The 22,907-nt window shown below is 39.6% G+C and overlaps 1 long non-coding RNA gene across 1 annotated transcript in view; it reads left to right on the forward strand.

Moving 5' to 3' along the window:
* Positions 1-6,311: 6,311 nt before the first annotated feature.
* The window catches only part of LOC125485358, a 32,329-nt gene continuing 15,733 nt past the window's right edge, over positions 6,312-22,907 (forward strand). Inside the window, exon 1 of the long non-coding RNA XR_007264109.1 lies at positions 6,312-6,706. This is a non-coding gene — a long non-coding RNA (uncharacterized LOC125485358). The remainder of the gene's footprint in view (positions 6,707-22,907) is intronic.

Genomic DNA, 22,907 nt, shown 5'->3' on the forward strand with positions numbered 1-22,907 from the left:
TGTGAAAACTGAAGCCATTGCCTTCAGTCCATTGAACAAACTCTGTTTCATCTGCAGTGTCTACATCCCTCTCTCTGGCTGAACCAGATTTTTAGTAAGCTTGATGTCATATTTGAGACTGCAATGAGCTCTGACCACATATCGTGCTTTCTCTAACACCTGTTATTTCTGCACCATCACCTGACTGTAAACCTGCTTCCGCTTATTTCTGCTGAAACCCTAGTTCATACCTGTTACCTCCTGATTTGCCTATTTCAATACACTATATCTTCTGTACACTGTAAACTTAAGGTAATTTAACACTCTGCTGCTTCAAAACTTGTACCAAATCCCATTCACTCAGCTTGCTGTGTTCTCTTATGTACACTGGTTTTTGGTTAGGCAATGCTTTGATCTCAAAGTTCTCCTTGCATGGATTTTAAGTAGAGACATATTCCCACCCATCAGGAGAGATATCAGGTATGAGCCCATCAACTCAGAACGGTTGTCCCACATCAATAATGCACTGGGAGCTGCCTTACTCGATTCGGAGTGGGATTGGAGAGATGCCAGCCAATCTGATTGGCCAGGATAGAGTGCTTTTCATTACAGTGTTTATAGACAGTCCCCATGGAAGAAGAGTCATAGAGCCTGGACTCAGAAGCATGGCTGGGAGGCCCTACTGTGAGGGGTGTGGTGACCTGGGTAACAGATCCAGTGGGGGTACAGTAAAAGGAGGGAATAAACTTGGGGAGATCACCTCTGAGGGACCAAAAGAAGTTGTACACACTTCTTGCCTGATGGTAGTTCATACAGCCTCTGGGCTACCCACCCTGCCCCTGCATTTCCCTGACCTGCATCAAAAAAATTGCCAAGGTGGAATGAAGCCCCTAAATGGCCATTAATTGGCCACTTAAGGATCTCAATATGTTAAGGATGGAAGGACTAACTGATGAATTGCCCATCGACTATAATATGGGAGTCTGGTCTGGGCTGAGTGGAAATGCAGTAGAAAGGCCATCTGCTTTATTTTATGAGCCCTGCCTTAAAATACATTAAAATACAAAGCCCCTTGGTTTCAACAAATCCTTCCATTGCCGCTGCCCTCTCTATCCCTGTAACCTTCTCCAGACCCACAACCCTTTAGTACATCTGAGTTCATCAAATTCTGGCTTCTTGAACATCTCTGATTTTAATGACTGCGCAAGTGGTAATCATGCCTTCAGTTATTGTGATTAAATATCTTCCCAAACTAAAGTGAGAGCAACTTATAGTAGACGTCACGTGATTATATAAGCCCAGAGAATGTGTATGAAAATACATTTCTTCAAGATATTGCCTTCAGCTGTTTGAGCACAAATGCCTTGGAACTCTCTCCTAAAATCTTTCCATCTTTCTTTTCTCATTTAAGGTATTTCTTAAAACCTACGTTTACGACCAATCTTTATATTCATTTGTCTTAATATTGCATTGTATGATTTAGTATAAGATGTTACTTTGTAATCTTCTACGAAGCACCATGGGATATTTTATTTCATTAAAGGCACTATATGACTGTAAGTTGTTGCTGAAAGAGTGCATGCACTGACATCTCCTTACCTCCCCTTTTGCAGCTGCTTCTGCTGCTGCTCCTTGTCCAATTACACCTCAGTTGAGAACAAGTGAGCAAGTCCAGCAGTCCATGTTTAACAGTTCTCAGCAAGAAACTCCAAGCTCAATAGCACTCCAACTGCTTAAGATAGTGACATTTTAATAGAGGTGATAATTCCTTTCAGTGCTACTCTGGAAACTGTTTCCCAACGGATTATGAAATGATATTCTGGGTGGGGTTAAGGACGTAACATGCTAGGAATGAAATGGAGACCAATTTTAGAAAAGTGCCCAGAGACAGGGCCCTGATAGTACTATTTAAATCATGCCTGCCCTTATTGGAAATGGTCAGCGGGGAAACCTGCAGAGATCCTTTCTTAGTGCACTTCTCCATGCTCCTGCAGAATTACAGTGTTGAATTTGACTTTGTGTTTCTATAACTGAAAACATGTGCAATGCCTTTCAATTTCTATGCTAGTTTGTTTCCCAATTGAGTCATTGTGAGCTAAGTCTCCCCTATTGACATAAAAACAAACTGAACAGTAAACACTGCTTGATCCAGAGTAATTGTCCATGGAGTTCATGGAAATCAAGGGACCTTAATGAACCTCATGCAAATGCCATACGTAGAGATATTAGGTGATTTAATTATTTGCTGGATTTCTCACAATTTTGAACTTCAGTACCTGCACAAATAAAGGTAGAACGCCTACCCCAAGTTACCCTGTTCCAATGTTGCTGGCTTCACTATCACTTGGTGTCCTAACCTGTGGTCTGGCAAAACCTGTTCATGTCAACTTACTGTCAAACAATATAAATATATGAAATAGGAGTAGAAATAGACCATTCAGCCATTTAATCCATTCTGCCATTGAATAAGATTATGGCAGATATACCTCCTTGAATTCTACATTTCCATCCACTCAATAATGTTTAATTTCCTTGCCTTTCCACCACTGCCTTAAAAATATCCAATCGCAGTCCTTTTATTTGCCTTCTGAGGCAGAGAGTTCCAAAGTTACACAATCCTCTGAGAGAAAACTTGTGTCTTTATTTTTGTTCTGAAAGGGTAACTTCTAATTTTTCAACAGTGCCACATGTTCTGGACTGATCCATGTCTACCTTGTAATATCGTTCAAGATTTGATACACTTTAATCAAGTTCATGCTCATTCCAGTGGAAACAAGCCCAGCCTGTCCAATCTTTGCTAAGAAGACAACTCACTCAGTCCAAGTTTCAATCTAGTAAACCTCCTCTGAACCACTTCCACTACATTTACATCCTTCCTTAAATAAGGACGTTAAGTTCTACAACATATTTGAGATGTGGTATCACCTATGCCATTTATAATTGAGGCATAATCCTTACTTTTATGTTCAATTCCTCTCATAATAAATGTACATGCTGTACCTGCATACGAGCCAATTGTGACTCAGAGACTGGAACATCTAGATCCTTTTGCACCTCCGAATTCCTCAGTCCTTCCCCATTTATTTATTGCTGTGCTTTTTATTCTGCCATCCAAATCAAGCAACTTCTCATTTGCCCACGCTATACTATACCTGCCAGATATTTGACTACTCACTCAACATACTCTCCTACTCACCAGTGTGTGATTTGTGAATTTAGCAACATACCTTCACTCCTTTCATCTAAGTCATTGATAGAAACTGTAAAAAGTTAAGCCCGAACATAGATCTCAGTCAGACTTTGCTTGTCAAATCCTGTCAATCAGACAATTAATGCATACTCTTCGTTTACTGCTAGCTAGTCAGCCAGTCTCTATTCATGCTAATATGTTACCCATACACAATAAATTAATTTTGCACAATAACCTTTGATGTGGCACTTTATCAAATGATTTCTGGAAATCCAGGCTCCCCTTTATCCCTAACACAAGGTCTGGGACTAGATTAATTTAGGATATCTGGTTGGCATGGATGAGTTGGACGGAAGGGTCTGTTTCCATACTGTACATCTCTATGACTCTAAAACTCCAATAAATAGTTAAAAATGATTTTCCTTTCACAACACCATGTTGACTCTTCCCCAGGTACCTTGAGTTTTCCAAGTGTCCAGCTATAATCTCTTTAATGATCAGTTCTAACACATTCCCATTAAACTAACTGGCCTATAGTTTCCTGGGTTTTCTGTCTCCCTTCCTACTTGAATGGAGAGATTATATTTGCTAACTTCCAATCTGATAGAATCTTTCCAGAATGTAGGAAGTTTTGGAAAATTAATACCAACCCAACTACTAGCTCATTAGCCAGCTCTTTTAAGATAATAGAATGAAGTCCATTTGGATCTGGATATTGTCAGTCCACACCTCATTAATTTGTTCAGTACCTCTTCCCTAGTGATTGTACATTCGCCAAATTCCTCTCTTCTCTCCTCACCTGATTTATAGCTATTAGTGGAATTTTTTTGTATCCTCCATAGTGAAGACAAAATATTAATTCACTTAATCTGATACTTCCCTATTATTTACTACTAACTAGCCATGCTACATTCTAGAGAATCAACACTTACTTTTATACACAGACAAAAACAGAAATTGCTGGAAAATCTCAGCAGGTCTGACAGCATCGACAGAAAGAAATCATAGTTAACATTTCCAGTCTGGTGACTCTTCACTCGACCCAAAACAATACTCTGATTTCTCTCTACAGCTGCTGTCAGAACCACTGAGCTTTACAAGCAATTTCTGTTTCTGTTTCTGATTTACAGCATCTGTAGTTATTTCAGTTTTTACTTACTTTTATTCCTTTTGATTACCCTTTTAGTTATCCCTGAAGTTATTTATTTTCTAACCAGTCATCTGGCTTATAACTCATCTTTGCAGAGTTACATGTTTTTACCTTAAGTTTGATGCTTGCCCTAGCCTCTTAAATTAAACAGGGGTGGTGGATTTGCAAATTATGTAATTTTTCTATATAATAGGAATATAATTATTCTGCAGTATGCCCTTAACTGTCTCCCACCAGTCTCGACTGATTTATCCCCTAGCCTAGTTTGGCAGTTCATTAATAGCTCAGTTTTCATTTCCATATCATTGCGCTTATTGAAGTTTTAAATACTCGCCTTAGACTCAATTTCCTCCCTTTCAACCTTGATGTAAAATTTGATCATATTGTGATTGTTGCTTTCTAGGGGTGCTTTTACTCTGAAGTCATTAATTAATCTTTTATTAATGAATTAATTATCTACCAATATCAAGCAAGAGAGAGAACGACTACTTCAATGTAAAAAGTTTGAAAGTGAATGAACATGTTCAAGGCTATATAAATATCTTTAGCACAGACACTGAGCTTATGTTCGCTGCTGTATTAATGTTCCAGTATCAACAGCTCCTTTAACATTGGCTGTACTTTCTTTCAACAAAGCCCAGAAGGGGACTTGATAAGTTACCAGCTAACCTTTTATTAAGTAAGGAGCCATTTTATTTCCCTACTTTCATGCTTTCCTGCATTCAGGTTTCACATGAGCAAGTGCATAGGGAAATTGAATCTAAAAAAGCTGTTCAGTCCTTAAAGTTGCAGGTTGTTGTCTTGTAATCCTTGATATTGGGAATGATGCAGCAAGGTAGTGGATGTGGAGTACTGACAAGATGCCTGTAAAAAATAATAACAAAATAATGGATTCAGTACCATTCATTGATCAATGTCCAAGAATGAAACAAGAGTACATATCTATAAGTTCTTCTGCAATAGTATCATAGGATATAAATTGTCTGTAATCCACCTGTTTAGCCATATTATGACACACCTCCATGGCAAATCGGACTTGATCACAGACCTTCTTGCCCAGAGGTACAGACACTGCCACAGCACCTTTAGACCTTCCACAGGAATATTATATCTGAAAATATGAATCAGAGGCGGGTTTAGGCCACTTCAGCTTGCTCCACCATTCAATAAGATCTTGGCTAATCTATTTCTAATCTCACCTCCACATTCTCACCTACCTTCAAGAACCTTTCACCTCTTGCTCATGAAGAGTTGAAATACTTTTGCCTTAATATTCAAAGACACAACTTCCACTGCTTTTTGAGGAAGAGAACTTCAAAGACTATAAGGTTCTGTGAGAAAAAAATCCTCTCAAGTGTTCTAAATCAGCAATCCTTTATTTTTAAATGATGACCCCGAGTTCTAGATTCTTCCACAAAAGAAAACATCCTTTTTACGTCCACTTGTCAACACCCCTGCATCTTGTATGTTTCAGTTGTTATTTCTTACTCTTCCAAACTCTAGGGACACAAGCCTAGCCTGTTCAACCTTTCCTCATAAAACAATCCACCTATTCTAGTTTTTAATCTAGTAAACATTCTCTGAGCTGCTTCCAATGCATTTACATCCTTCCTTAAGGATGGAGACCAAAAATGTACTCAGGAATATGACACTTAGGAGCTGGTAAGTTAATATAGTTTCGTAACCTTCTCCCATTCCAGTAAGCTGTAGACTTTCAGCATTACGGATTTGCCAGACAAAGATTAGCAGATTTCCAAGCACATCACAACCTTACATGCTTGAGGATTGACCTGTAAACACAGCATGAATTAGAAATACAATTTTTGAGTTTCCTGGAAGTCAAGGGGACTCTGTGAACTTTATTGAAAATTTCATTACAACTTAATTGATTCCTCACAATGTTTGCAGAGAGAATTAGAGTTAAAACTTCAGGTCATCATGATGTAGGTCATCAATCTGAAACATTAACTCTGTTTCTCTTCACAGATGCTGCCTAACTTGATGGATAGTCACTTGTGTACCTGAGAAAATATACCAATAAAAAGATCCCAGATATCTCATAGTGATGTTGGATGTGATATAAACTGACCAGGATACCAGAAATCCCCTAGACTGCTTCAAGCAAAAGTAACAGTATCTTATGCTCATTGGGGAGGGCAAACAAGTCCTCAATTTAAATCTCCTTCAAAAGACAGCAGCACCTCAATACCAACTTGGAAAGTGGCTTGAACCTATGGATCACAAAACTTGGCTATCAAGCATCACTGGTTTTGCCTGTAAGGGAGCTCAGCGTGCACAAAAAAAGGGTGTGAAGTCCATCTCCATTGACTAGTGAAGGAGCGTGTGCAGTTCATCATCTTGGGAAGCATAAGGCTGCAGGATTCTGTGTATGTGTCAGAAACAACAATGGGCTGATTACATCAGCTGCAGTTTCATCTGATTTGACATGTTACTTAGACTTTGCAGATGCTGTTCATGCTCTCTCTTAAACATGCACAGCTATGGAACACCCCAACACCCCAAATATAAATTACCACAACTTCCAGGTAAGAGATAGTAAGAACTGCTGATGCTGGAGTCAGATAACGCAGTGTGGAGCTGGATGAACACAGCAGGCCTGGCAGCATCAGAGGAGCAGGAAAGCTGACGTTTCAGGTCGGGACCCTTCTTCAGAAATTTCTGAAGTTTTCCTGCTCCTCTGATGATGCCTGGCCTGCTGTGTTCCTCCAGCTGCACACTGTGTTACAACTTCCAGGTAAGCCATTTTTCACTTTCACTAACTGACGAAAGGGGGCATTACTCTGTGGTTGCAGATTGTGTTGGAATACAATTCTGCTGCTGTTGATGGCCCATAATACCTAAATAAGATCATAAGTCATAGGAACAGAAGTATGCCATTCAGTCCATCAAGCCTGCTCTAACACTCAAAAAGGTCATGGCTGATCTGATTATCCTCAAATCCACTTTCCTGCCTTTTCCTCATGACCTTTGATTCCTTTACTGATCTGTTTGTTTCAGCCTTGAAATTACTAATGATCCAACGTGTACAGTCTTCTTTCATAAAGAATTCTACAGATTCGCTACTCTCTGAAAGAAATTCCTTCTCATCTTTTAAATGTTCAATCCCTTATTTTGCGGTTATGTCCTCTTGTTGTAGACTCTCCGACAAGGGGAAACAACTTTTCTATATCTGCCCTGTCAAATCGCCTAAGAATCTTAAATGTTTCAAAAAGGTTGTGTCTGATTTTTCTCAGCACCAATGAGGACAGGCTCAACCTACTCAACCTCTCCTCATAAGACAATCCCTTCCATACCTGGTATCAGCCTAGTGAATCTTCTCTGAACTGCTTCTAGCGCTAGAATATCCTCCCTTAGATAAGGAGAACAAAACTCTTCACAGTATTCCAGCTGTGGTCTGAATAGTTTTAGCAAAATCTCCAAATTTTTACACTCCATTTTCTTTGAAATAGCATTCCATTGGCCTTCTATAATACCTACTGAATTTGTATGCTAGCTTTTTGTGGTTTATGCACGAGAAATCCTAAATCCCTCTGTGCTGTAACTTTCTGCATTTAATTGATATTCAACTCCTCTATTCTTCCTACCAAAGTGCACAGCCTCACATTTTCTTACATTATTCCTGCTGCCAAGTTTTTACCCACTCACTTAAACTGTCTGTATCCCTCTGGAGTTTTTTTTTGTGTAGTCCTCAGCACTTGCCTTCCTACATGCTTTTGTGTCATCTGCAAACTTGGTTAAAGCATATTCACTTTCCTCATCCAATTAATTAATATATTTCACGGATGCCTGCTTTTGAGTTGTTAGATATATTGAATATCTACCCATTTAGCCTGGTGATAGTGTCACATAACATGATGGAGGGCACTCTTAATGTGAAGATAGGGTCCGCGTGGACTGTTTTGGTGGTCACTCCTATTGACACTGTTATGAACAGTTGTATCTGCAGCTGGCAGATTGTTGAGGATGAGGTCAAGTGAATTTTGCCCTTTTGTTGGTTCTTCCACAGTCTAGCAACTATGTCCTTTAGGACTTGACCAGCTCAGTCCATAGTGTTGCTCCTGAGCCACTCTTGATGATGCACACCAACAGTACCTTGTGAGCCCTGGCGACCTCAGTACCTCCTCCAAATGCTGCTCAAGATCGAAGAGTACTGAGTTGTCAGTTGATGTGGGGAGCAGTACATGAGGTAATCAGCAGGAGGTTTCCATGTCCATGTTGGTTAACTAGTCCTCAGGTATTAATAAGGACAACTTTGCAGAGTCAACAGGTCTGTATTTGCTATTGTTGTTTCCGCGACATAGTTTAACACCAAGTGGTCAATCCAGTTTCATTCGTTTCCTGAGACTTTGTAGCAGTTTGATAGAACTGAATGGTTTGTTAGGCCATTTCAGAGGGCACATGAGAGTCAACCACATTGCTGTGGATCTGGAATCACATGTAAGCCATGACTATGGGTAAAGAGGCAATATATATTATTTTGCATATTGCGCTTTTCATATTCTCCTACATGACATTAGTGTCACCGGTAAGGTCAGCATTAATTTCTCATCTCTAATTCTCATTGAGAAAGTGGTAGTGAGTTACCAAATTATTTAAAAAGTACTAAGTTAATGTATCACTTACAGAGTCAATTTAATCTTTCAAGACATTCCTAGTAATTTGCTGAGGAAACATTCTAATCAGAGAATGATAGGGGTCTGTCTTGGTTATTGTCAATAAACTATGTGTAAAGTATCAGAGTGCTGTTATGGGTCATGTGAGATTGTGGTAATACTGTCACAAAATGTTTGCCACAGCAAATAGACAAAGTACCCCTTGATATTTTATTTGCTGCTACTACGTATTAGAGCATTCCAATTCCTGATAATTCTTTTTAACCTCCTCATTTCCCATTTAGATCTTTATCAAATTATTTTGAACTTATGATTTCTGGTTAATGACCTACTCAGCAGATGGAATAGTGTTTCTCTTTACAGTCTATCAAAACCTGTCAACATCTTGGTAACCTTGGCAACATCTTGATCTAAACGTTAGGTTATCTTTTAATTACCTTTGTCCCAAAGCCTGCAACATTCATAACTTTACAGCTTTTACTTGTAACTGAAATCCCTTATTCTTGGCAATGTATTGATAATACTCCTCTATACCTTTTCTAAGGCTTTCACATCTTTCCTGAAGTGTGATACCCAGAATTATCTACAATATCCCAGCTGAGGTTCAAACAATGATTAAGAAAATTTTAGCATAAATCCAAATAACTCATATGCTTTTATTAACCACTTTCTGAACCTGCAGCCAGTTTTAAGGATTGGCATTTACACCAGAATTGTTCTGCTCATCTATACTTCAACATTATGTCATTTACAGTCTATTGCCTTTCCATATTAGTCATCCTAAAATATACCACTTCATACTTCTCCACATTGAATTCTGTCTACCATTGTTCTGTTGATTTAACTCTCATTGCCTGTCTTTCTGAGGTTTATGACTATCCTTATCACTAACTACCACATTGCCAAGTAATGCAAAACTTTAATGCTGCTCCCTAAAGTTGAGTCTAGGTTCTTTATAAAAATTGAAACGAGTAATGGATCCAACACAGATCTTTGGGAAACAGCACTGTAAACCTTCTCGCAGTTTGATAAACATTGATCCATAATCACCTTCTGTTCCTTGTTGCTGAGTGAATTCCATACCCTTACTGCCACTTCAACCTTAAATTCCTATGCTGCCATCATTTTTAGTTGGCCTCGTGGATTCTGGATACAGTCTAAACATATTATTATGAGAGAAAAGGAAAGGCAACCAAGGAAAGTCTTGCTGGATGATAAAGGAGTTAAAGAGGGGTGAATGACAGATGTCAACTTGCTAATATGAGAAAGAATCAGGGTGAACATAAAAAGAGTAGAAAAGTGTGAAAAGAAAGTCATGGAGGCCTTATGAGAATAAATTTACAGCTAATATAAACCCAAATTCCACGTTCTTTGACAGGAAAATTAACAGTAAAAGGCTTGTCAGAGAAGATGTTGGTTGAGATGTAATGGAACTACTTCCCCCCATTTGCCACCACAGAGTGCCAAATGGGCTTGTTTAATTATGGGAGAAGTTGTACATCCTATTTTCATTGTTGACAAAGATGATCTCTCATTAAATCAGTGGTGGAAATGGACCAGTGTGGGAAATTAAGCTTGTCATTGAACAAACCAAAATTTCTATTATCCCTGAGCCCACTGGGATTTAGTGGTGGCTCAGGGATCTTCTCAAATTCATTAAAGTTTCCCATCCATCCTGAATGTAGCCTATAAACCACACAACCCCAGCCCCGCCACAACCCTGCATTGAGTTTGCCATTGCTGTCTTGATGAGCAGTGTGGGATTTCCTCTTTCAAAGGTACAGTGCTTGATCAAGTGTCCTGCTATCAGAAATGGGTGCCTATTGAGAACCACCCTCATCCTTACATCTGAACCTGCCTGCTTCTACCTGACTGATAAAGCCCTCCTTGTGACCCCGACTGTGATTGCAGTCAACTGTCTCCAAGCCTAAGATTAGAAACAGATAAAATAATGTAAAGTATGTGATAATACTGAGAGTTGATAAATCTGGTATATGCAAGATGCAGCTTACGTTGACGAGGGAACAAAGTGTAGTTCCCATCCTCCTTTTACAGGGGGGGGCCGCCAAAGGACTGAAAGATTGAAAATGTGTCATCCTTATTCAATAACTTGTTAAAGATAAACTGTAGGTAGTCGTCGGTGATGAAGCTTTTAGAAAAAATAGTCCAGGAGAAAATTAACAGCCATTGAACAAGTGTAGACTAATGATGGAGAAACAGCATGGAGTGAAAATCATATTTGATGAATTTGATACAGTATTTTGATATGAGAGAGTAGATGATGGTAAGGGTACATTGACTTTCTATAGTACCACATTTTATGTTTCTTCACAAAATGTAAAGCCATGAGATAAAAAAGGGCAACACGGCATGGATATAAAACTGACTGAGCATAGAAAGCAGAAAGCTGTTTTTGAAACTAGACAGTTGGAATACAGTGGAGTTTCCCCAAGGTTTAGTACTTGGATCACAGCTGTGTTTAATATATATAAATGTCTAAGTCTTGGACCGGTTGGGTGCAATTTCAAAATTTTCAAATTTCTGTCTCAAAATTTTGAAGTGTGGTAAACGGTTAGGAAGTTAGTGATAAACGTCAAGGGGCATTAGCAGACTGGTGGAATTGATAGCAAAATGGTGAGTGGAATTTAACATAGAAAGATGTGATGTGGTATATTTTGGTCAGAAGAATAGGAGATGTGATCCACACAAAATTAAATAATTTTAAAGGTGGAGCGTGAACATTAAAATCTACAGTTATTGTGCAAAAAATGTTTGGACATGGCAGGACAAGTTGACAAAGCATGGGAGATCATAGCCTTTATAGATAAGAAGAAACCAGGATATTTTGGTAAACCTAGAGAGGCACATGTCTGGCCCTAACTGGTAAATTGTGTCTTATTCTCAACACTACATTTTAAGGTGGCAAGTATGCTTTGGTTAGGTAAAGTTTTATTAGAAAGGTTTTGAAATAAAAGATTATGTTTACAGGGATAGACTGTGGATGTTGGGGTTAATGTTCTTTGACACAGAGAAATTTAAGAAGAGATTTCGACAAAAGATGTTTTAAACCATTAACAGTTTAGATAGAGTATTGTAAGAGTGAATGTTTCCAATAGCTTTAAAAAATGCAACACATGGGTAGTGTTTGGAATGCACTGTCTAATACAGTACCGAATATGATTTAATAGTTGTTTTCAAAAGAGAACTAGATAAATACTTAACAGAGTAAATAACTAACGGCTAGTAATAATTAATTAACTGGATTGCCCTTTGAAAAAGTAATTCCCTGATTCTATAGCCCAAAGAATTGTTAATATCAGAAAGAAATCGAGGAAGTAGAATTTGCAAGAAAGAAATTGTTTTCGAAAACATTGGTAAGAAAGATTTAACAAGGATTACCCTTTGGAATGTCCTGGAGGGAGTATGTTACCGTGGCTGTCAATTGGAGGCATTCTGCTCTCACTCTTGATCTTTAACTTCCTGTTATGTTCCTGCTCTTTTTCCAATAATGCAATTGCTTTCTTCTTGCCCCGTAAGTCAATGTACAGATTTCCATGGGACACAAATTGCAGCCAGGTATTTTCCCCCATTTTTGAAGGCGGTGGAATGCTGATTGGATATAGTGAAGCTATCAGTTTGGAAACACGTGCTTGGCCTGTACTAGAATGATGCTTAGAACCTGGGGAAACATGACATCTCCAGACGTTACTGTCAAACTCTCTGTCTGGCCTGTTAGAGAAGATAGGTGAAAACTTTCCGACATTCAGCCAATCATGATGTTTTAAAGAGGAGCACTGGTTCTGCAGAGATGCATGCAATCTTTGAGAGAACTCATCCATCACGTTTTTGTGTGGGGGTGGGTGAAGCACAAGCCTTTGCTGTACATTGGGTTGAAATCCAGTAAATCTTGCATGTTTATCTTCCAGCAGAAATTCTCTACTTCCACCTGTAAATGGTTTTGAAGCTGGCGCAGTGTGCCTTTCAGGCCTCTCCCATGATGATTGGATCTGTAACCATTGGAAAAAGTTTTGTGTCAGCTTGTGTTTAAACATCAGACTCAGTGTAGGTACTTAACTACTTACTTGAGGACAGCAGTAAATATATTGCAGTAGATGTCAATGCCCCTGAGCTTATGCTGTCACGCTTGATTGTGGTTCAGTTCTTCTGTTGAGAGGTATGTGAATGTAAACATCTAATGAGCAGGATCAAGTGTGGTTATAATGAATGGTTGAATAACATACACAGATAAAGAATGGCTGCTTGGGAAAGGTACCAGAAGATTCATGGAATTATACTTCAACAAGTAGTCAATGGTGTAATAAAGTCAAATATAGCAGACAGGAAGTATGCAAGCACTTCTGCTAGAAGTGCATCACTTTCCATATTATTTTGGGGGAAAAATTCCGATGCCCACAGTATATTCATAAAACAACAGTTTACAAAATGCAAGTAAGGTACCTATGTCCTGTTTGCCCCGTTACATTTCAAGAGTGGTTTTCCTCGTGGCAGCTTGCTTGGACAGTTTGTACTCAGTAAAACAAGTATTTCAGACTGTCTACATACTATAGGATATGTTTTTTAACATTTACTTATATTATGACACAGGAAAACAAGACAAACTAAGGATTTGTAACACAATGAAATTAAAACATTCAGTGACCCTCACAATTGCCCTACTGTCCTTAAGTAGTTTTTTTAAAAATAACAGCTATCAGAAACCAAGGTTATAACTTGAACAAAAACTAATAATTTATTATTAATACTCTGACTTTAGCATAGCAAAGCTAAACAAAAAGTAATCTAATTAATGGTTTAAACCCAATCATTTTTTATTGTAATCCCATTCACAAACATAGACAGACACAGTCAAATGTTAAACTGAGAAAGAAATGAGTCGTGATTTGCCAGTTTAATAACTGTTTCAACGATGAGTTTTAATGGAATCTTTTAATGATGTGTTGTATTACAGGATTGTATCTTGCTTGAGTACTGCAGTCACTGATCAATACAAACAGCTTCCAACAGGCTCTAAGGAATAAAAACTGAAAGAACTGTGGATGCTGTAAATCAGGAACAAAAACAGAAGTTGCTGGAAAAGCTCCGCAGGTCTGGCAACAACTGTAAAGAAAAATCAGAGTTAACGTTTCGGGTCCAGCGACTCTTCCTCAGAATGTTCCAAGGAAGGGTCACTGGACCTGAAATGTTAACTTTGATTTTTCTTCACAGATGCTGCCAGACCTGCTGAGCTTTTCCAGCAACTTCTGTTTTTGTTCCAGGTTCTAAGGAATGTTCACTTATTTCTTATAAACTGGGATTATTTTCTCAGAACATTCTTTAACTGAATACAAAACTAGAGAGACAGTAATATTCAATTATAGCTTCCCAGTTCAGCAACTTCTGTCCAAAAAACCCAGTCAAAACCAATTGAATTTGTGGTTCTTTCTTTACCAACATTCACAGTGGCTGACTGTCCAGCACTGGCCTCCCCTTGATCGAGCAATGCTGCCAGTCCTGCGCCATAACACATCCTGGTGCTAAAGTATCTGCAGTGTTCTTAGAACAATAATGAAACTGCAATTATCTTTCCAGGCCAGTTCTCATATTAAAACATCAGCTTGTTTGTTCTTTCTTCTTTTTTAAAATTGAAGCAGCAGTTCAAAGTTCAATTCATAACTTCAGCTCATAGTTACCCAATCAAAATTCAGAAAAATAAAGAAACAGTGAAGGTTTCAACATTTTCTTGAACATGAACCAATAGGCAAGGGAAAGCTCTTTGCAGCTCTACAGTTAATGAATATAGGTGTCAGCCCACATAAGATAGATACTATTCTCACTGATCTAACCTTCAGTTCCCTTACTGACCTCTGATTGATAATCTTTGCACTCTTCCCAGTTTCCTAACATCTAAGCTTCATAATGTGAAGACTGCAGTATTGCAGCAATGCCCTGAGCTAAGCTTTCTCTTTGCAATCTAGCAGTTCTGCCAAGCCATCTTTTATGAAATAAGACCTGATGACAAATGCTGGAGGTGCTTTGCACCTCTCTGTTTATGTGCAGGAAATTACCTCCAATTTTGGGTCATTGCCTTTGAGTTGGGAATAAGAGAGAAGACTAGTCAAGACAAAAACCACATAAAACTGTTTTTGCTTTCTCACATCTCCTTATTAGAACAATTTATCTCTGTGTATGATGTTGTATAAATGCTGTGTCTAATCTAATGCTTATAACAAGTGAATTCCGAGTGCCAGCAGCATGAGGTGGATGCCTGCTGATAATGTGAGAGAGAAGCATTGCATATCCTCCTGCAATGGCGTCAGGAGGTTGGTGGGCATGTTGGCCCCACCTCAGGCTGCGGCTCAACAGGGGCTTCAAGAGTTTGGGCTGTCTACTGGCAGGCAACTACATAGGCACCAGTGGAGCCACAACCTGTAAACTTTCAGGTACATTGTCCATTGCACCAAGCATTTCAAAGCCATGAGCATTCTCTGAAACTTGACTCACTGGGACCCTCATCTGACTAATCTGCAGCAAACTAAGATGTGACCTTGCCTCAACAAAGTGATACTTGTGATTCCCCTTGACCCTGATGTGAAAAATTATCAATCTGGTCTTTAGTAAGGCATCACATTTCAAAATCCAATGTGTGTGCTCAGGTGTAATGTCTTTACTGAGGGATCAGGTAACACATATGGATATTTCCAATATGAACACAGTATACTTAAACATTTCTAAGGACACTGAAAACCAACTGAGGAAGGGTCACCGGACCTGAAACGTTAACTCTGAGTTTTCTTCACAGATGCTGCCAGCTTTTCCAGCAACTCCTGTTTTTGTTCCTGATTTGCAGAAAATAGGAGTTTGTAGACAACCAATTCTGCTGGAACCTCTTGGTAATGTTCTGACTGATCAAGTTGCCCTGCCTGATATGAACTTATTCAGTTGCCTAAAACAGTTAACAGTCCCTGCTGCATCTCTATGCTAACCATAGTCCAATTCATCAGCATGCTGTTATCATGCTGTATAAATAGTTGTTTTCTTTCTAAATTGGGTTTTTCGTGCATTTCACACGCATCATACAATTGGTGAATATTTAAACTCCTAACTTGAATATTGTAGACTATGGTGAAGTGTTGAGGAGGCAGTCAGTCTCTGCACTGTTATTATTTTCTGAGTAATTGAAAATTCTTATGGATGAATACTTATGGATGTTTACTTGCATTTTTCCAATGAGTCTCTCCTAGCCTTGACAAATTTTATAGAATCAAAAGAGATACAACACAGAAGGGGGCCATTGTGCCGACTAAGCCTGTGATAATTCTTTGAAAGAGCAAACAAACAAGTCATAAATTGATCACATGTTTTCCCTTTCAAGTGATTATCCAATTCACTTTTAGAAGTTATTATGAATGTTCTGCCACTAGGTTTCAGGCAGCTCATTCTTGATCATAACAATTCTGGCTCTTCCTGCTAAATACCTGAAATCCTTGACATCTGATTGTTGGCCTTTCTGCCTTGGGAAATTAGTTTCACCTTATTAACTTTATCAAAACTCTTTGTGATTTGAACAACTCTAACAATCTCCCTTCAATCTTTTCTCCTGCAAGGAGAATAAATCCAGTTTCTCCAGTATCTCTATGTAACTGAAGTCCTTCAGAGTTGGTATTTTTCTAATAAATCTCCTCTGCACCTTCTCAAAGCTCTTGACATCCATCCTAGAGTGTGGTGCACAGAACTGGCCACAATATTTTATTTCGTGTCAAACCAATGCCTTATAAAGGTTTAGAAGAACTCCCTTGCTTTTGATTTGTATGCCTCTATATAGCCAAGGATTCATATTTTTTTTACAGTCTTCTCAACATATCCTTGATACACATTTCAATGATTTTGTATTTACAAAGCAAGGTCTGTTTCTGCAACAAAATTCAAAATTAAAATTAAGAAGTTTGATTTATATTGCCTCGTCTCCTTCCAACCAAAAGAATGACTTCAGTTTCCTGCATTAAATTTCACCTACTGTGTCTGCTCTTTTCATCCACCTGTTCAAAACCTCCTAATGTCTGTTACTATCCTCTTCATTATATCATAACCATCCTGTCAGCTCAAGGGCTGGCAGAACGTGAGGCTATTTAAACAAAAGGTCCTGTCTAATAAGCTGTCCCAGAAAAGTTACTAAGCCACAATCTTAAAAATAAAATGTTAGGCATTGTTTTATTGGGTAGCTGGTTATACCAATGCACTTTTTAAATTAATTTTTTTTGTGTGTTGGTGCTGCTGGCAAGGACAGAACTTATCACCTATCTCTAATTGTCTTTGAGAAGGTGGTGGTGAGCTGCCTTCTTGAAATGTTGTAGTCCATGTCATGTAGGTATGCTGAGAGTATTATTCAGTAGGGAGCTTCAGGACCACTGATGATAAAGGAACACTGATCTATTTCCAAATCAGGACAGTATGCAACTTGGAGTGATAGTATTCTCATGTGCCTGCTGTCCTTGTCCTTCTAAGTAAGAGAATTTGAACACTTCAGAGTAACTGTTAAACATGTCCAGGTGATTCTCTACAGAAAAAGACTTGGTAATTCCCTGTAATACATTTTAAAGATACACACTTTACTGCTATTTTGCACCATTGATTGAAGTGAATGCTTAAGGTTGTGGATGGGTACCATTCAAGCGAATTGCTTTTCCCAGGATGATGTCAAGCTTGAGGATCATTGGATTTGAATCTGTCTGGCAAAGTGTACAGTATTTTTTCACATTCCTGATCTATGCTTTGTCAGTGATTGAAAAACTTTAAGGGGCCAGGTGGTGAGTTCCTCACCACATAATTCCCACTCTCTGAACTGGTCTTGTAATTGCATATATAAATGCTTGGTCCAATTAAGTTTCTATTCAAGGTGATGTTAATGGTAGAGGATTTAGCAATGGTAATCCTATGAAATGTCAAGAGGAGGCACTTGGACTTATTCTTATTGGAGCTTATTCTTATTGGAGATGCTCATTACCTGGTACTTGTGCAGAGTGAATATTACTTGCCACTTAGTTGGACCTAGGATTCTGATGTGGAAATCTTGTGAAGATGCTTTGGGTTGAGATAATTGCTCCAACAATTATAACCATCTTTCTTTTTGATAGGTTTGACTCCAACCTGTGGATAGACTCCCCCCTTGTTTTTCATTGACATCAGTTTTGCTAGCTCTCCTTGAGTAAGTGCTGCTTGTCAGCACTATCAATGACCATGGCATCACTTTGGTGATGATTGAGAGTAAAGCTATGTGATAATAATTGACCAGAATGGATTTGTCCTAATTTTTGTGGACTACACCTGGATAATTTTTCACAATGTCAGGCAGATGTTAGTTTTGGAGCTGTACTGGAACAGCTTGTCTACAGACACAACTAGTGCTGGAGCACAAATTATCAACACTATGGTCAGTAGTCTGCTGCCTTTGCTGTATCCAGAGTAAATATATATGACCGAAGACTCACATCAGTGATACTGGTACCTCAGGAGGACACTAAGATTGATAATCCACTCAATAGTTCAGGCTAAAAGATAAGTCAAGTCCTTCAGCCTTGTCCTTTGCACTCATCTGGGGCTCTGTCACGTTGAGGACAGGGTTGCTCATGGAGACTTCTCTAATTAACCGCTTAATTGTCCACCACCATTCACATCAGATTTGTTTTTAATTACAACAATATACTTTATTCAAAAAAGAAACATATGTAGTTACTAAAGCAATTTGATTCTGCACAATAGCATATGAAGAAAACAAAATGAAAATTGAGTTGAACTGTATCCAATAAACAAACCAAAGGCATCTCTTACTTGTGTAAGATTATATTTACCTTCATTTGAGGCACTGGGAGGGTCCGATAACTGAACAGACCCCTATTTAACTTTGGCAGAAAGACCTCAGACAATGGTCTTTCTCACTGCACTTTGGTGGCAACTGCCCCAAGCTTTAATATGTTCCTCAGCACGTAGTCCTGGACCTTGGAATGCACAAGTTTGCAACACTCAGTTGAGGTCAACTCCTTGGTCTGGAAGACCAACAAGTTTTGGGCAGACCAAAGCATGTCTTTCACCAATCAGATGTAATGGCAGTGCAGACCTTAAGTCTGATTCATTGGTTAAGAGACTGCTTAGCACTGGCAATTGCAGATATACCATCATACACAGCCTATTGTTTACACTAATGTACATACATTGTCATACCTGTCCATTGTTTAGTCAGTATGACTTGTATTTCATTTTAATTATTCCTGTTTCATGCCCATTAGGAGGCTGGAAAACTCATGTTCAATCCTCTTGTAAGTTAGTGAGAAATTCAGTAATGCAGAAAAATTACCATGTGGTAAAGGTTCTCTTTTTCCCTATTCCTCTCCAGTGAGGCTTTCATTCCCTGTCAGCAGCATGACAACATTTTCCTTAGTCTTACATCACGCTTGATCTCCTTGGTGATGCAAATTACCAAGATAATGTTGCTAAGTAATCCATTGTTGCTGACTTTACTGGATGTTTATGATGTCACAGTGATGTTTCAGAGATCATACACTTTATATTTTTCTCTCATTCACATAGAACATCAAAGAAGTCACTGATGAGAACAGACAATATTCTCACATTGCTAGGGTCTTCCTCATTACCTGAACAACACACATCATTGGCACTCTTTAGGCTGGATTTCTTTCTCCTTTGCAGTGTAGCAGAATTTCAACTTGTCCCAAACCCAAAGCTACATGGATCTATTTCTCTAGATTGATGGTCAATTTCCAAACAGGGTACAGGGCTGGCAAGAAACCCAGCAGTAAGAGGAATCCACATTCCAAAACTTCACATTAGGAGAAACAGATTGATCCAGGAAAAGGCAGAGGAATTCTGAAGTGTAAAAAGATAAAAATGTCGCTCGACAGTCAAAGCCAAGATCAAAGAAGACAAAGCTTCTAAGACACAATAAAGCAAGAAGAGGGTTGTACCAAGCCTTCTCCCTGCTTTGGAAGCCTTGCTGATGGCTGTTATTGCCAACCTACCTTTCACAAGACAGCTCGTGGATTGGTGGTGAGACTGACTGGATGATGGAGAGTGTGCTTGGATACCACAGCCTTTGTTAACTCGTCAATGTCATTTACAGGTGACAGTCAGGGAAATGGCAGCCCTAACAGTTGTGGTTGCAAAAAAAATCAAGGTCAAGTTAAGACAGGCTGGGAAGCTGTTCCTGCCATTCTACTATCTGAATAATGGAGAACTATCCTACCAATTCAATCATGATTGGTTCTGGGAAATCATGTTTATTTTTTGTTTCTCATACAGGTTTTTTTTAATCTATTCATGGGATGTGGGCCTTGCTGTCAGTTGCCCATCCCTAGTCACCCCTGAGAAGGTGGTAGTGAGCTGCCTTCTTGAACTGCTGCAGTCCACATGCTCTAGATTAGCCCACAATGCAGTTAGAGAGGCAATTCCAGGATATTGACGCAGCCACAGTTAAGGAATAGTGACATATTTCCATTTCAGGATGGAAGGGAACTTAAAACTGACGGTGTTCCTATGTATCTGCTGCCTTTGTCCTTCTAGATTGTAATGGTTGTGGGTTTGGAAGGTGCTATCTAATGTGAGTTGGGGAAATTCTGCAGTGCATCTTGTAGGTGATATATAACTGCTGCTGCTGAGTGTTAGTGGTGGAAGGTGTGAACGTTTGTGAATGTGGTGCCAATCAAGCAGGCTGTTATGTCTTGGATGGTGCGAAAATTCTTGAGTGTTTTTGGAGCTACATTCATCCAGGCAAGTGATGATTTTTTTTTTCCAGCAAACTCCTCACTTGTGCCTTGTGGATCAGCTTTGGGGAATCAGGAGGTGAGTTACTTTCTGCATTATTCCTAGCCTCTGGCCTGTTCTTGTCGGCACTGTGATCATTTGGTGAATCCAGTCGAGTTTCTGGTTAATGATAACGCCCAGGATGTTGATATTGGGGAATTCAGTGATGGTAATACCATTGAATATCTAAGGGTGGTGGGTAGATTATCTCTTATTGGAAATGGTCATTACCTGGCATTTGTTTGACATGAATGTTACTTGCTACTTTTCAGCCCATTATTCAGGTCTTGCTGCATTTAAAATAGACTGTTTCAGTATTTGAGGAGAGTGTTGAATATTGTGCAACCATGGGTGAACATTCCTACTCCTGACCTTACAATGGAGAGAGGGTCATTGATGAAGCAGTTGAAGATGGTTGGGCCTAAGACACTACCCGGAGGAACTCCTGCAGAGATATCCCGGAACTGAGAAGATTGACCTCCAACAACCAAATCCATCTTTCTAAGTGCCAGGTATGACTCTAACCAGTGGAGAGTTTGCCCCCTGATACCAGTTTTGCCAGGGCTCCTTGATACCACACTCGATCAAATATGGCCTTGACATCAAGGATTGTCACTCTTACCTCACCTCTGGAATTCAGCTCTTTTGTCCATATTTGAACCAAGGCTGTAATGAGGTCAGGAGCTGAGTGGCCTTGGCGGAACCCAAACTGGGCATCACTGAGAAGGTTATTCTCATAGAATCCCTACGGTGTGGAAGCAGGCCATTTGGCCCCTCCCACCCAGACCCAACCCCCTACCCTATCCCTGTAACTCTGCATTTCCCATGTCTAACCCACCGAAAGTTCATCTGAAGATTTGTAGCTCGTGTTGTGAATGTGGTTGTTGGCTTATTGTATGATAACCAGCCAGTTCGGCAAGCAAGCCAACAACGTAACCCACCTGACCTATACAGGTCCCAGACACTACGGACAATTTAGCATGGCCAATCCACCTAACCTCCACATCTTTAGACTGTGGGAGGAAACCAGAGCACCCGGAAAAAAAACCCAGGCAGACACAGGGAGAATGTGCAAACTCCACGTCGACAGTCCGAGGGTGGAATTGAATCTGGGTTCCTGATGCTGTGAGGCAGCAGTGCTAACCATTGAGCCACCCCTCATTGCTGAGGAGGTGCTCCTTGATAGCACTGTTGATGACACCTTCCCTCACTTTACTGATGATTGAGAGTAGATTAATGGGACAGTAATTGGCTGGAACAAAAACAAAGTTGCTGGAAAAGCTAAGCAGGTCTGGCAGCATCTGTGAAGGAAAAACAGGAGTTAACGTTTCAGGGCCGGTGACCCTTCCTCAGAACAGTAATTGGCCGGGTTGGATTTGTCCTGCTTTTTATGTACAGGACATAGTTGGGCAATTTTCCACCTTATTGGATAGATGCCAGTGCTGTTACGGTACTGGAACTGCTTGGCTAGGGGAGCGGCAAGTTCTGGAGCACAAGTTTTCAGTACAATTGCCTGAATGTTATCAGGGCCAATGGCCTTTGCAGTATCCAGTGACTGCAGCTGTATCTTGACATCACATGGAGTGAATCAAATTGGCTGAAGACTGGCATCTATGATGCTAGGACCACTAGAGGAGGCCGAAATGGATCAACCACTTGACACTTCTGGCTGAAGATTGCTGCAAATGCTTTAGCTCTATCTTTTGTGTGCTGGGCTCCCCCATCATTGAGGATGAGCTATTTGTTAAGCATCTTCCCCAGTGTATATGGCATGATTGTAGAACCTAGATCTGATCCATTGGCTGTGGGATCCATTAGTTCTGTCCATCACTTGCTGTTTATGCTGCTTGGTACAGACAGTTCTGTTGTGCAGCTTCACTGATGCTCCTCCTGGCATGTATGTCTACAGTCTTCTTTGAATCAGGGTTGATCCCCTGGCTTGATGGTAATGATTGAGTAGGGGATATGCTAGCACTAATGTGTATCAGAGCTCATCTCATATAGAACTTATGTGAGATAGTAGGAACTGCAGATGCTGGAGAATCTGAGATAACAAGGTGTAGAGCTGGATGAACACAGCAGGCCAAGCAGCATCAGAGGAGCAGGAAGGCTGACGTTTCGGGCCTAGACCCTTCTTCAGAAA

The sequence above is a fragment of the Rhincodon typus genome, chromosome 18 (assembly GCF_021869965.1).
Source record: "Rhincodon typus isolate 14 chromosome 18, sRhiTyp1.1, whole genome shotgun sequence".
Classification (NCBI taxonomy): domain Eukaryota; kingdom Metazoa; phylum Chordata; class Chondrichthyes; order Orectolobiformes; family Rhincodontidae; genus Rhincodon; species Rhincodon typus.